The sequence below is a fragment of the Pteropus vampyrus genome, unplaced genomic scaffold, assembly GCF_000151845.1.
Source record: "Pteropus vampyrus isolate Shadow unplaced genomic scaffold, Pvam_2.0 Scaffold347, whole genome shotgun sequence".
Classification (NCBI taxonomy): Eukaryota; Metazoa; Chordata; class Mammalia; order Chiroptera; family Pteropodidae; genus Pteropus; species Pteropus vampyrus.
In genome coordinates this window covers 1944656-1960335 of record NW_011889128.1, presented here as the reverse complement: position 1 = coordinate 1960335, position 15680 = coordinate 1944656, and the positions used below count along the sequence as shown (strand labels likewise).

Here is a 15680-nt window from a genome sequence, read left to right as displayed (position 1 = left end):
CTAACTTTGTTCTTTTTCAAGATTTTTTGGCTCTTTGGAATCCCTTCAGATTCCCTATGAATTTTAGGATGGATTTTTCTATTTCTGCAGAAAAAAAAAGTTGGAATCTTGATAGGGATTGCATTGAATGTGTAGATCACTTTAGGTAGTACTGACATCTTAACAATACTAACTCTTATAATGCATGAACATGAGATGTATTTCCATTTATTTATGTTTTCTTAATTTCTTTCAGCAATAATTTGTACTTTTAAGTGTACAAGTCTTTTACCTCCTTTTCGATGCTATTATAAAAGGAATTTTATAAATTTAATTTAAAAAGTTCCTTTTTAAATTGTTCATTGTTAGTATATAGAAATGCAACTTATTTTTGCATATCGGGTTTGTATCCTCCAATGCTACTGAACTCATTTATTAACTGTTTAGTAGTTCAAACAATAAGTATGTGTGTGTGTGTTTGTAATCTTTAGGGTTTTCTACATATAAGATCATGCCATCTGCAAACAGAGATAATTTTACTTCTTCCTATTATTTTGGATGCCTTTTATTTCTTTTTTTATAGTTATAATAACTTATAACTATAATAATCACTCTAACTAGAATTTCTAAAATGTTGAATTAAGGTAACATAAGCAGGCATTCTTGCCTTGTTCCTGATCTTAGAAGAAAAGCTTTCTGTCTTTCATCACTGACCCATGTTATTCACTGTGGGTTTTCATATATGGTTTTTATTATATCGAATTAGTTTCCTTCCTAGTTTGCTGAGTGTTTTTATCATAAAACGGTGTTGAATTTTGTCAAATGCTTTCTTAGCATCAATTGAGATGATCATGTGACTTTTTCCTTCATTCTTTTTATGTAATGTATTACATTGATTGAGTTTCAAGCGTTGAACCATCTTTGCATTCCAGGAATAAGTCTTAGTTGGTCGTAGCATATAATCCTTTTAATATGCTTTTAAATTTGGTTTGCTGATATTTTGTCCAGGAATTTGCATCAACATTCATAAGAGATATTGGTCTATAGTTTTCCTTTCTTGTAGTGTCTTTGTTTGGCTTTAGTATCAGGGCAGTGCTTGCTTCATAGAATGAGTTATGAAGTATTCTGTCCTCTTCAATTTTTTGAAAAAAATTGATGAAGATTGCAGTTAATTCTTCTGTAAATATTTGGTAGAATTTACTTACCATTGAAGCCAGCAGGTCCAGAAGTTTTCTTCGTTGGGAGACTTTTTTTATTATTGTTTCAATGTCCTCAGTAGTTATAGGTATATTCAGATTTGCTATTTCTTCACAATTCAGCATTGGTAGGTTTTGTGTTTCTAGGAATTTGTCCATTTCACTTAACTCTTTCAAATTGTTAGCATAAATCGTTCATAGTACTCTCATCATCCTTTTCATTTCTGTAGAATTGGTAGCAGTATCTCCACTTTCATTTCTGAATTTAGTAATTTGAATTTTCTCTTTTTTTCTTAGACAATCTAGCTAAAGGTTTGTCAATTTTGTTAATCTTTACAAAGAACCAGGTTTTGGCTTCATTGATTTTCTCTATTGTATTTCTATTCTCTGTCATTTATGTCTGCTCTAACCTTTATTATTTCTTTCTTTCTGCTAGCTTTGAGTTGGTTCAGTTTGTTCTTCTTTTTCTTGTTCCTTAAGTTGTAAAGTTAGGTTGATGATTTGAGATTACTCTTTTTTAAAATGTAAGGATTTATAGCTATAAATTTCCCTCTTAATATTTTCACCATGTCTCATAAATTTTGGTATGTTATGTTTTTATTTTCCTTAATCTCTGAGTATTTTCTAATTTATCTTGATTTTTTAATGCATTTTTAACAATGTTAATTTCTATAAATTTGTGAATTTTCCAGTTTTCCTTCTGTTATTGATTTCTACCTTCATCCTGTTGTGTTTGGAGAAGATACTTTACTTTTAAAAATCTATTGAGACTTAATTTGTGGTGTAGCATTGGTCTATCCTAGAGAATGTGCCATATGCACTTGAGAAGAATGTGTATTCGGTTGTCGTGGAGTAGAATGTTCTGTATATGTTTGTTAGATCTAGTTATTAAGTTGTTCAAGTCTTCTATGTCCTTACTTATCTTTTGTATGATGTTCTATACATTATTGAGGTGATGTATTGAAATATCCAACTATTATTGTAGAATTGTCTATTTTCCCCTTTAATGCTGTCAGTTTTTACTTCATATATTTTTAAATTAATAACTTTATTTTTCAGTTATAGTTGGCATATAAATACTATATTAGTTTCAGGTGTACAACATAGTAATTAGACATCTATATAACTCACAAAGTGATCACCCCAATAAATCTAGTGCCCACTGACACCATACATAATTATTATAATATTATTGGCTATATTTCTTATGCTATACTTTCTACCTCCATGACTATTTTCTAACTACCAGTTCGTACTTCTTAATCCCTTCCCTCCTGTCTGGTAACCCTCAAAATGTTCTCTGTATCTATGAGTTTGTTTCTGTTTGTTTGTTTATTTTGTTCTTTAGATTCCATCTGAACGTGCAGTCATATGGCATTTGTCTTCCTCTATCTGACTTACTCTACTCAGCACACTACCCTCTAGGTCCATCATGAAATATCTTTTTTCCATCCCTTTACTTTTAGTCTCTCTGTGTCTTTTAGTCTGAAGTGAGTCTCTTGTAGGCAGCATATGTAAGGGTCTTGTTTTCTTATTCATTCAGCTACCCTGTCTTTCGATTGGAGCATCTAATCCTTTTCATTTGAAGTACCCGCTGATAGATATGTCGTTATTGCCACTCTTTATTTAGATTTTTGATACATATCTTTTTCTTCTTTTTAAAGAAGGCCCTCCAACATTTCATGTAATATTGGCTTGGTAGTGATGAAAACCTTTAGCTTTTTCTTGTCTGGGAAGCTCTTTATCTGACCTTCGATTCTAAATGATAACTTTGCTGGGTTACAGTAATTTTGGTTGTAGGTCCTGGGTTTTCATCACTTTGAATATTTTGCGCCAAGTCCTTCTGGCCCGTAGTTTCTGTTGAGAAATTGGCTCACAGTCTTATGGGCATTCCCTTGTATGTAACTAATTGATTTTCTCTTGGAACTTAACCTGTGTCTTAGTGTGGGCCTCTTTGGGTTCATCTTGTTTGGGACTCTCCGAAGTTCCTGGGGTTGCATGTCTATTTCCTTCACCAAGTTAGAGAAGTTTTCCATCATTATTTCTTCAAATAGGTTTTCAATTCCTTGTACCTCTTCTTCTTTTGGTACCCCTATGATGCAAATGCTGTTAGTTTGACGTTGTCCCAGAGGCTTTTTAAACTATCTTCATTTTGGGGGGATTTTTTTTTCTTGTTGTTGTTCTGATTGGGTGTCCTCTGCTACCCCATCCTGTATGTCACTGATTTAGTCTTCCATTTTACCCACTTTGTTGATTCCCTCTAATGTACTTTTCATTTCAGATATTGTATTTATCTCTGATTCACTCCTTATTATGTTTTCCATCTCCATTTTTATGCTTTTTATCTCTTTGTTAAAGATCTCACTGAGTTCATCTACTCTTCCTTTAAGTTCCTTGAGCATCCTTATAGTTTTTTTTTTTAATGCCTACAGCACCTAGTATTCCTAGGTGGTCTCTCATCTAAGTACTATCCAGGCCCGACCCTGCTTAGCTTCCAAGATCAGATGAGATCGGATGCATTCAGGGTGGCATGGCTGTAGACATAACCAGTATTTTAAACTCTATATCTGGTATATTGCTTGTTTTCATTTTGGTGAACTCTCTCTGGAGCTTTGTTCTGTTCTTTCAAATGGGACATGCTTCTTTTTCTCCCCATTTTGGCTGCCTCCATGTGTCTGTTTTTATGTATTAGGTAGGGTTCCTAAGTCTCCCAGTCTTAATAGAGTGGCTTTATGTAGTTGGTGTGCTGAAGGGCCTTTGGCATAGATCTGGGAGGGGTCCAGCTGCAGCCCGAATTCAGCCACCACTGTGCACCTCTGGGGTCACCTGGTAAGAGTCCACATATGGCTGTCACTTGTCCTGGGCTTATAGGTGCCTCAAGGGACCAAGTCAGAAAGCAAGGCCAGCTGCCACTGGTGCGGGCCTTGGAGCTTCACAACAAGAGGTATGGGGCACGCTGAAGCCAGATGCTGCTTTTTTGGGTTTTGTGGGCATTTGAGAGATTTTATGAAAGTTCACAGCAGGAGCCAAGACAGCTCATTTATATGGAATAAATTACTGGAAGTGGCTTGGGTGGGCCCACAAGTTGGGAGAGCCGGAGTCTCAGGGTATTTTCTGAGTGGAGTGACCTGTGTTACCCAGTTTGATGGCACCTGCACGTGCAGGCTGGAAGGAGGGAGGGCTCAACAAAGGAGCAATGGCTTCTGCCTTTACTTCTGTCCAGGAGTCAGCTGCCCCTCCAGCCCTTGTCCTGAAGCTCGACAGCTCAGTGCCTCCCCGTATGTTCCTGGCACCCCCCGAGCAGCTTCCCCAGCACTGGAGCGCAGAGTGAGCAAGTCTGTCAGCAAGTAAGGCCGGGCATGGGCCCTTTAAGAGGGAGGTATCCACTTCCCACAGGCCTTTGTCTCACTCAGCTGCCATGTCCACTGGTTTTCACAGCCAGAGGTTGTGGGAACTTCTCTTCCTGGCACTAGAACCCTGGGCTCGGGAGCCCAGTGTGTGGCCAGGACCCCTCCTTCCTCAGGTGGGGGAGGTGGCTCTACAGCCAAAATAGCCCTCCCATTTCGCATCTCTGCCCCTCTTACTGTTTTGATTTAATACTGTAAAGTTAAATTTAACATTATAAAGTTAGAATACTCATTTTGATGTATACTAGCTTAACTTTACTAAAGTACAAAAATTCTGCTCTTTTACAGTTCCATTCCCATTCCTTTCAAGTTATAGATGTCACAAAATTACATCCTTATGGTCCAAAAACAAATTAATAATTGCTTTTTAAATGCATTAGTCTCAAATCATGTTGAAAACAAAATGTGGAATTACAAACCACTGTTAATACTAGCTTTTATAATTGCTCATATATTAACCTTTACTGATATCTGTATTTTTTCATATACTTTTAGGTTACTGTCTCATGTCCTTTCACTTCAATTTGCAGGACTCCCTTTAGCATTTCTTGCAGGACAGGTCTAGTGGGGATAGACTCCCTAAGCTTTTTTAAAAGTCTAGGAATGTCTCAATTTTTTCCAACTTTTGAGGGGCAGTTTTGCTGGCTATAGAAATCTTGGTTGAGTTTTTTTTCTTTTAGTAATTTTTTTCTTTTAGTAGTAATCTCATCCCACCTTCAGGCTTCCAAAGTTTCTAATGAGAAATTGGCTCATAATCTTATTGAGAATCCATTGTATGTGATAAATCACTTTTCTCTTGCAGCATTCAAGATTCTTTTTTTGTATTTGTCTTTCTTGATTATAATGTGTCTTGGTGTGGGTCTCTTTGAATTCAACCTAGTTGGAGTTCATTAGCTTCTTGGATGTTTATATTCATATTTTTCATCAAATCTGGCAAGTTTTCAATCATTATTTCTTCGGATAATCTCTGTGTCCTTTTATCTCTCCTCCTTCTGAGACTCTCACAATGCACATATTGGTCTGCTTGATGACGACTCAAAGGTCCCTTAGACTCTATTCACTTTTCTTCAATCTTTTTTCTTTCTATTCTAACGACTCAATAATTTTAAGTGTCCTATCTTCAAATTTTATGATTAATTTTTCTGCCTGCTCAAATTTACCTTTGAATTCCTCTAATAAATTTTTCATTTCGGTTATGTACTCTTCAGCTCTAGAATTTAATCTTGGGTTCTTTTTAGATTCTATCATTTTTGATATTTCCATTTTGGTCATACATCATTTTCTTTACTTTCCCCACATCTTTCTTTAGTTCTTTGAGCATCTGGAAGACAGTTATTTAAAAATCTTTGTCTGGTAGGTCTTCCATCTGGTCTTTCCCGGGGCAGTTTTGGTTGTTTTCTTTCTTCCCTCCCATGAATGGACCAGTTTACTGTTCACTGTTTCTTTAATGCCTCGTGATTTTTTCTGTTGTTGTTGGAAACTGGACCTTTGAATCTAATAATGTGGTAACTGGAAATCACATTCTCCTCCTTCCCTAGAGTTTGCTGTTTTTAATTTTTATTTTTTTATTATTTATTATTATTATTTATGCCTACAGCATCTGGTCTTCCTAGGTGGTCTCCCATCCAAGTACTAACCAGGCCTGACCCTGCTTAGCTTCCAAAATCAGACATAAGGCTTGTTCAGGGTGAGATGGCCACAGACCATGGACTGTGGCTCCACTGGGGCGTGATCCCAGGATCTTCTGCATGTAAAGCAAACGTGCTAACTGCTACACTATGGAACCATATCCTATTTTTGTTTTTTGATTGCTATATGCCATCTCTGTGCTTAGAATCAGCCTGAGGTGTAAATTTAAGGTCTCCTCAGGTCTTTTCTGATCCTGCACCTTTCCCTGGGATTCCAAGATGAGTTTCTAATTTTTCCTGAATATGTGGTTGCTTTTGAATGTCCTCATCTTTAATGTCTGGCTCCCAAAAGAGGAAAAAGAGAAAAATAAAAGGGGAAAAAGATAATTATCTTTTAAATCCTCTGGAAGTTGCTTCAGCCAGAGAGAGAGGGGCTTGCAACAATGGTGTGTGTGTGTGCGCGCGCGCGTGTGCACACATAATAGCTGCTTGCCTCCGTGTGTGCACTTCATGGTCAGAAGCACCAATGAGTGATAAGAACACAGATTCCCCCATATTTGAAAAACAGGGTCTTTATTGCCCAACCTGGCTCCTGCAAGCTACATGCAAGTTGCTCCAGGAACATGTGCACTGCTGCCTGCCACAGGGCTGGGGGGTGGGGTAGGGGTAGCTGCTGCTAAGCTAAGAGCTGAAATAGACTGAAATTAAATGCAATGTACCACCCAAGCCTTCCCCTAGAAGTTGAAAGCTTTCAATAGACTCTAGAGTTCCAAAATAATTACATCAGACAGATTGTGCCAGTACAATTGCTGTCTAGGTAGGGAGATGGATTCTTGAAGCTTTATATTCTGCCATCTTTCTCCCTCCTCTTTTGATTTTTGGAAGAGCTTGTGAAGGATTCATATTAGTTCTTCTTTAAGTGTTTGGTACAATTCACAGTGAAGTCATTTGGCCTGGAATTTTCCTTATGAAAAATGTCCAATGTCTGTAATTGGTATAGATCTCTTCAGATTTTATATTTATTCTTGAGTTCATTTTGGTTCTTCTAGGAATGTATCCATTTCATCTAAGTTATCTAATTTGTTGGCCTACAACTGTTCATAATATTCCCTTATAATCTTTTTATTTCTGTACTGCTGGTAGTGATTTCTTCTTTTGTTCCTGTTTTGTAATTTAAGTCCTCTTTTTTTTCCCCCTTGGTCAATCCATCTAAAGCTTTACCAATTTTGTGGATTTTTTTAAAGATTTTTTGGTTTCATTGATTTTTCTCTAGTGTTTTTCTATTTCTAGTTTTACTTCTGCTCGTCTTTATTATTTTCTCCCTCTTGCCCAGGGTCTAGTTTTCTCTTTTTTCTGATAGCCTATGGTAGAAGTTTAGGTTATTGAGTTAAGATATTTCTTCTTTTTTTTAAACGTAGGTATTTACAGCTATAACTTTCCCTCTAAGTACTGCTTTAAATGATTTCTCTAACTTTTGGTATGTTGTATTTTTGTTTTCTTCCACCTCCAAGTACTTTTTAATTTCCTTTGTGATTTCTTCTTTGATCCATTGATTATTTAGGCATGTTATTTAATTTCCACATATTTGTGAATTCCCGAAATTTCCTTTTCTTCTTGATCTCTAATGTAATTCCATCATGGGTAGAGAATTTACTTTGCATGATTTTAATCTTTTTAAATTTATTGAGATTTGCTCCATGGCCTAATATACATTCTATCATGAGAAAAGTTCCAAATGTACTTGAGAAGAATGTGTATTCTACTGATGTTGGATGGAGTGTTCTGTAAATGCCTGTTAGGTCTAGTTGGTTTATAGTGTTATTCAAGTCTTCTATTTTCGCATTGATTTTTAGTGTTGTATCTATTATTGAAAGTGGGGTATTGACATTTCCAACTCTTATTGTTGAATTGTCTGTATCTCTCAATTCTTTCAATTTTTGCTTCGTGTATTTTGGGGGCTCTAATGTCATAGGTGCTTATATGTTTATAATTGTTATATCTTCCTAATGGGTTGACCTTTTTATCGTTATAAAATGTCCTTTGTCTCTAGTGACAATTTTTTTCTGAGTCTGTTTTGTCTGACATCATAGACACTCCGACTTTCTCTTGTATAACTTCTTTTTACTTTCAACTTATTTGTGTCGTTGAATATAACTATGTCTCTTATAAATAGTTGAATCATCAGTATTTTTAAAAGATTCCCAAGGGATTCTGTTTACAGAGAGTGCTGAGACTATGAAACCCTGCTGGTAGGGGAGGCTGAGAGGGCTATGAGGATAGGGAGGGTTGGTTGAAGTCACAGAAGCTGCTGTGATGTGGCCTTCTGCTGCTTCTATAGGAAGAGGTGAGTGGCCCCTGCACTGTGTTTTGTGAAGGAATAGCGCCCCCAGGGAAATAAAGGGGGCCCGGAGGATTAAGACAGATCCTAGGTCAAGAATGTCAGAGGGAGGACTAAAAGGCAGAAAAATATACCTGTTCGCACTCAAACTTGGGGGCACTTGGGGCCTGGTGATTGGATCTGAGAGTTCCTTGGTCCCGAAGAGGGGACCAAAGGCTTTGTGACAACCATCTGGACTATCCTCACAATATCTTTCTCTTCTCTTCTGACTAAAGGGTCTGTTTTCCAGAGCACTGAGGTGGCACTTCCTTTCCCTGGTCTCTTAATTAAGAGACTTGTTCATATGTGTTCATGGGGCCCAGATCAGGGGCTAGCATAGAGAAAGTACACAATAAATGTATGTTTGAATGAATGACATTCACTGACTCTCCCTAATGCCTTCCACAAAGGCTTGCATGAAATCCTCAATAAATTGTGGTTGAACACTTCATTGACACTTAATAACTGTGATAAGAGCAGAGCTCACAAACTGAGAGCCCTGGGGCTGAACATATAGCAGATGTTTTGTTTGTCCTTCAAAGTGCTGATCAGTAAAGTGTTTTATAAAAAGCAACATAAGATCAGGAGATTTCACAATAAAATCCAGATTTCTGCCTCTTGAAAAATCAGCTCTGGCAACACTGGGCCCATGTTCTGAGGGGCTGTCTCCTGAAATAGGGTATAAACTCTTTATTCACGTTCTACATTTCCTTATTGCCTCTTAGTTGAACATCGTTGCCCTTTCTCACTGATCTTGTTCTGTTGCATTACTTACTTATTACTGGCCCCTGTAGGCATTAGTTGTGATTCCTAGACTAGAACAAAGGAGAATCCCCCCTGAACCCCAATAAGAAACTGACTGGGAAGTAAAACATCAGTCCCAAAGGTAGGTATCCCCAGGTCTCAAGGAAACAAGGTTACCTGTTAAAAAGAATGTGATTCATTCCAAAAGAATCTTAATAGCCAGGTCAGAAATTCTCCCGAAAAGATCCGTGGCTTGCTCCCCAGAGGTCAACAGAACATACTCATATGTGTACCAAGACCCTCCTGCTGATCCATCCCACCTGCTGGCTTGGGTTCTTAGCCATCCTGGCTCGGCAGACCTGGAGGGAGGGGCTCTATCTCTCCTTCAAAGGGAATATGGTTCAGATGCCACATACTCCAAGAAAGCTTCCCTGGTCAGCCGTCTCTCATTACTCAGGCCACACCTCCATCAGAGTTCATCAAAAACTCAGACCTCACCATGACGTGATAATGATGTGAGGAGGCCAGCTCTGGGCTTTGCCCTGCCCCACCTCCCCCCAGCTCTCTGGGGAATCCTTGACCTTTTGAGCCTTGGTTTCCTCCTTTTAAAAATGGGTTTTGGTGAGGATAAAAAAAGATAATGGATAAAATTAGGTACAATAAGGTAGAAACAGCCCAAATGTCCATCAAGGAATGGATAAAAAATTCTAGTATATACATATAATATTATTCAATAATAAAGGAATGAAATTCTGATAAATGCTACAGAATGGATAGAACCTCTAAAACATGCCAAGTGAAGGAAGCCAGACACAAAGGATATGAAATATCCAGAATAGATAAATCCATCAAGACAGAATGCAGATTCGTGGTTACTAGGAGTTGAGGGGTTGAGAAAATGCTAATGAATGATGGGAATGTTTTTAAACTAGATAGAGATGGTGGCTGAACAATATTGTGAATATACTAAGTGCCACTGATTCGTTCACTTTAAAATGGTTACTTTCACTTCAATAATTTTTTAAAGTAAATAAAAATTAGATAATGAGACATAATGGGCACTGAAACAATTTTTGTTTTCATCTTTTGAAAACTATCTTCTTCATTTGAGAGGTGAAGAAAGTAGGGTCCTGAGAAAGGAAGTGACTCCCAGGGCAGGTTAGTGGAAGAAAGCCTCAAAGGGCAGGTTGGTTCCCACGCTTGCAACAGTCTGTGCCTTCTCTCCCTTTACTTAGGCTGTGGACTCCTGGCGGCACAGAGCAACACCAAACTGGTCATCATTGGGTTACATTCCACATCCTCTAGCCTGGCACTTGATGCGGCTCTACAAGGGGCCCCATAAGTGTCAGTTATGGTCACCATGTAATCACCTCCCTCCCATGAGGGCCCCCATCTTAACACTGCATCCTTCTGAAGATGTGATGAAGTACAAATGTCAACACCAGCCCTTCACTGTATGTGGAACCGAACTCACACACAGCATGCTATCTCATTTATATTACACAGCGCCTACAATAAAGAGATAGGATTCTCTCTTTTACAAATGAAAAAGCTTGAGGCTTGGAAAGGGGAAATGATTTGCCCAAAGGCAATACCTTGTAAGAAAAGGAGCTGGAATTTGAACTCAGATGACTTAAGGCCTTTCCTTTGGCCAGTTATGCCCTCTCACCTCTCAAACCAGAAGATCAGCTGGAATTTAGAAAACAGCTCATGTTATGTCCGGGGAGGGAAAAAAAAGCAGAATAAACAGAATGATCTCAATCTGGTAATAAATTAATATGTACATACCAGAAAAAAAACACCAAAATGTTAACAGTGATTATTTCCTATGGGTAGTGAGATATGAATTTATTTTTAAATTACATGACTTTTTATCTTTACACTTTCTAGTATTTTCCAAGTTTTCCACAGTAAGAGTGACTTTCATAGTTAGAAAAAAAGGTGTTCTTTGAAATATCACTCAGGTTGTGTATATCGGTGGGCCTGCCACAACTTTGGACTGCGTGCCCCTTCCTACCACGTTCTATGCCTCCTGTAGCCCCGGAGCCTGGCCTCAACCCAAGTAGGGGTTTGACATTTGTTAGCCTCTCTCTCTGCCTGACCTAGACACACCATGTGGTCTTTGGAGCAAAGGTTTGGGCTGTGTAGCCACCCCCATCCAAAAACAGGTCTGCCAGTCTCTAGAGATTTTAATAGATGTGCAGTGGTATCTCATGGTTTTATTTTTCATTCCCCTAATAACCAATGATGCCAAGCCTCCTTCTAATATGCTTATTGGCCATCAATATATCTTCTTTGGTGTTGTGTCTGCTCGAACCTATTACCAATTTTTAAATTGGGATGTTTCCTTGAGTTTTGTGTTCTTTAGATATTCTGGGTAAGTCTTTCATCAGATATGTGATTTGCAAATTTCTCTCACTCTGTAGTTTGTCTTTTCATTCTCTTAACAGTGGCTTTTGAAAAATACAAGTTCTCAGTTTTGATGAGGCCCAATTTATCACTTCTTTAATGGAGTGTGCTTTTAGTATTATGGTCACAAAGATTAGCTCATGGTCACAAAGATTTCTCCCAATGTGTTTTCTAACAGTTTAAGTTCTGTATTTATGTCTTTGATCCACTTTTTATTGTGGTAAAATATACATTAGATGAAGTTTACCATTAAAAAAAATACTTAATTTCTTAAGAGTAGTTTTAGGTTCACAGCAAAATTGGGCAGAAGGTACCAATATTTCCCATTATACCCCCTGCTCCTACACATGCACAGCCTCCCTCATTATCAATGTCCCCACCAAAGTAGTACATTTATTACAATTTATGAACATACACTGACACATCATTATCACCCAAAGTCCACATTTACATTAGGGTTCACTTCTGGTGTTATACATTCTGTGAGTTTGGACAAATGTATAATGACATGCATCTACCATTACAGTATCACACAGAGTAAGTAGTTTCATTACCCTAAAAATCCTGTGCTCCATCTATTCATCCCTCCTTTCCTTCTGAGCCCTAGCAATCACTGATCTTTTTACTGTCTCCATAGTTTTACCTTTTACAGAATGTCATGGTTAGAATAGAACAATATGTAGCCTTTTCAGATTGGCTTCTTTCACTTAGGAATCATGCATTTACTTCTGTTTTTTCATGTCTTGATAGTAAACTTCTTTTTAGTGCTGAGTAATTCCGGTGTACCACATTGTCTGGATGTACCAATTTTATCTATTCATCTACTGAAGGAGCTTGGTTGTTTCAAAGTTTTGGCAATTATGAATAAAGCTACATGTACAGGTTTCTGTGTAGAAAGAAATTTCCAACTCCTTTGGGTAAATACTCAGGAGTATAAACACCATGATTGCTGGAGGATATGTTTAGTTTTCTAAAAAACTGCCAGACTCTTGCAAAGTGGCTGTACCATTTTGCATTCCCACCAGCAATGAATAAGATTTACTGTTGCTTCACATCTTTGCCAGCATTTGTGTTATCAATGTTTTGGATTTTGGTCATTTTTAACCATTTTAAAGTACACAATTCAGTGGCATTAAGTACACTTGCAATGTTGTGAAACCATCACAATCTATTTCCAAAACTTTTTCTTTCATTACCCAAAATAGAAACTCTGTAACCATTAGCAATAACTCATTTCTCCCTGCCCCAGCCCCTGGTAACCTCTGTTCTGTCTCTATGAATTTGCCAGTTCTAGAAACCTCATATAAGTGGAATCATACAGTATTTGTCCTTTGTCTGCATTATTTCTCTTAGCATTACGTATTCAAGGTTCATCTACAATGTTGCATGTACTAGAACTTTATTCCTTTCTAAGGCTAATAATATTCCATTTCATGAATATACCACATTTTATTTATCCATTTCTGTTGATGGATACTTGAGTTGTTTCCATCTTTTGCTATTGTAAATGCTGCAATGAATATTGGTGTACAATATCAATTTGAGTCCCCCATTCTTAATTCTCGTGGGTACATACCTAAGAATGAAATTGCTGAACCACATGGTAATTGTTTAGCTTTTTGACGAACAACTTTCTTCCACAGCAGCTGCATCATTTTACATTCCTATTAGCAATGTGTAAGGGTTCGAATTTCTCCACATCCTCACCTACATTTTCTTTTTGATAGTAGCCATTCTAATGGGTGTAAAGTAGTATCCTATTATGGCTTTGATCTGCATTTTCCTGATGATTAGTGATTTTGAGCTTCTTTTTATGTGCTTATTGGCCATTTGTGTCTTTGGATTAATGTCAAGTCTTATTGCTCATTTTTAAATTGTTTTTGTTGTTGAGTTTTAAAGAATTCTTTTATATTCTGGATATTAACTCCTTATCAGATATAATTTACAAATATTTTCTCTCATTTTTGTGTGCTTTTTCACCTTGTTGTGTCCTTTGATATATACACAATTAGTTTTCATGTTAATGTTGTACCTGTAACTTTGCTGAATTCATTTGTTTGCTCTAGTTTTCTTGTGGATTCTTTCAGATTTTCTATATTTAGCATCTGTGAATAGAGATTTCCTCCTTTCCAATTTGGATACCTTTTTCTTTCTTTTTGTACTATTATTTGGCTCAAACTTTTAGTACAATGTTGAATAGCAATGGTGAAAGTGGATATGCTTGTCTTGTTCTTGATCTTGGGGGAAAAGCTTTCAGTCTTTCACTACTGAGTTTTTGTTGTTGTTGGCTGTCAGTTTTTCAGAAATGTCCTTTATCATGTTAAGGAGGTTGCCTTCTATTTCTAGTGTTTTTATCATGAAAAGGTCTTGGATTTTGTCAAATGACTTTTCTGCATCAATTCACCTGATTATATGGGTTTTTCAACTCTGTCCTATTAATGTGGTATTTTGCATTGACTCATTTTTCTTATGTTGAGCCACCCTTGCATTTGTGATAAATTCATTTGATCATGGTATATAAACTTTTTAATATGGCGTTAGATTTAGTTTGCTTGTTATTTCATTGAGGATCTAATAAGAGCTATCTTTCCATTTAAGGTGTTTATATTATTTCATGCAGTACTGTTATAATAGTTGTTCTACACTTTTGCTATGGGTTGGCATCTATCTATTTACTTTTTCCTTGAGAACTGATCACCTGGTAATTCTGGATTGTATCCTGGACATACTGAATATTATGTTGGAAATATGAGATTGTGTTGAAATCCACTCATGAATAATTTTGTTTCAGAAAGGTAGGATTCTTTAGAAGTTTAAGCTGCCTGTACCACCACTACAGATACAGCTCTACGGAAGGGCCACGCTTGGGCCAAACAGGAAAAGAAAAATTAAATGGTGATTACCCTTCTTCAGACAGTGTCCTTTCCTGGTTCCTCTGCCCAGTTTTAGCTGCCAGAACCAAATTGTTACAGTCTTGCAACATTCACCTGTCCTAGAGGGAAGGTCAGGAGGGGAAAAAAGGAAAAAAAATTTCCTGTTCTCCAGTTCATAGGGTCTCTTTTCCCAGGTCGTCTGGCCAGAGCTTAGATGGGTTCTTTCCGGGTTTTTGAAGCCTGATCTGAGGTAAAAGCCATGAAAAAGTAAAAATACCAAGAAACACCTCTGTATGGATTGCTTAAGTTAGGACTCCCCTCCCTACTCTGTTTTTATTTTCCAGAGTCCTCAGGTAACTTTTTCTATTTTTTCCAATTTTTAGTTTTAGTCGGTAGGAGAGGCTATAGTGGGCTTGAATCTTGGCCAGCACAAGTTGGGAAGCAACTTTTGCTAACTCATGAACCTGTTATTTTCACACAATTTCACAAGAGCCAATACTGTTTTCCATTTAATTCTCCTCAAACTGATGCTGGGAGGTTACATTTGAGAAGACTGAATTTGAGCTTGCTTTCACAAAACAGCTGTGTCAGCTACATTTGCTCAAATTCATGGTAGGAAGTTTTGAGAATTTATAATCTGTACTTAATTTTCACAACAAATGCTTTATTCTTATTTCATTCAAATTTGCCTGAACATATTTTTGAGATAATCTTTTAGACTGGAGTTTAACAGTAATTGTCTTTATCTCCTAGATTTGATGGGGAGCTGGTTTTGAGAACTCTTGAATCTGATCTTGTTTTCATAGACTATTGTTTCAGCTACCTTTGTACAATTAACTCACCGTGAAAAGTTAATTTTGTGAACATTTGTATCTGTTCGCTTGCACAGTAATTACTGGGTTTTAGGTAGATAAGCTCAAACTTAAATTTGAGAAATTATTTTCAGAGTTTGTTTTCAAAACACTATCTTTTTTTCATTTAAATTTGCTTAAACTTGGCTGGAAAGATACTTCTAAGCATTTGTGCATTTGGGTTTGTTTTTACAAAAACTGCTACATTTCATCTAA

The 15680-nt window shown here is 37.1% G+C and overlaps 1 non-coding gene across 1 annotated transcript; it reads right to left on the bottom strand.

Annotated features, from left to right (window-relative positions):
- Positions 1–3598: 3598 nt before the first annotated feature.
- On the bottom strand, positions 3599–3717 carry LOC111731036. The gene has a single exon (XR_002776923.1). It is a non-coding gene; the product is annotated as a 5S ribosomal RNA (ribosomal RNA).
- Positions 3718–15680: the final 11963 nt, after the last annotated feature.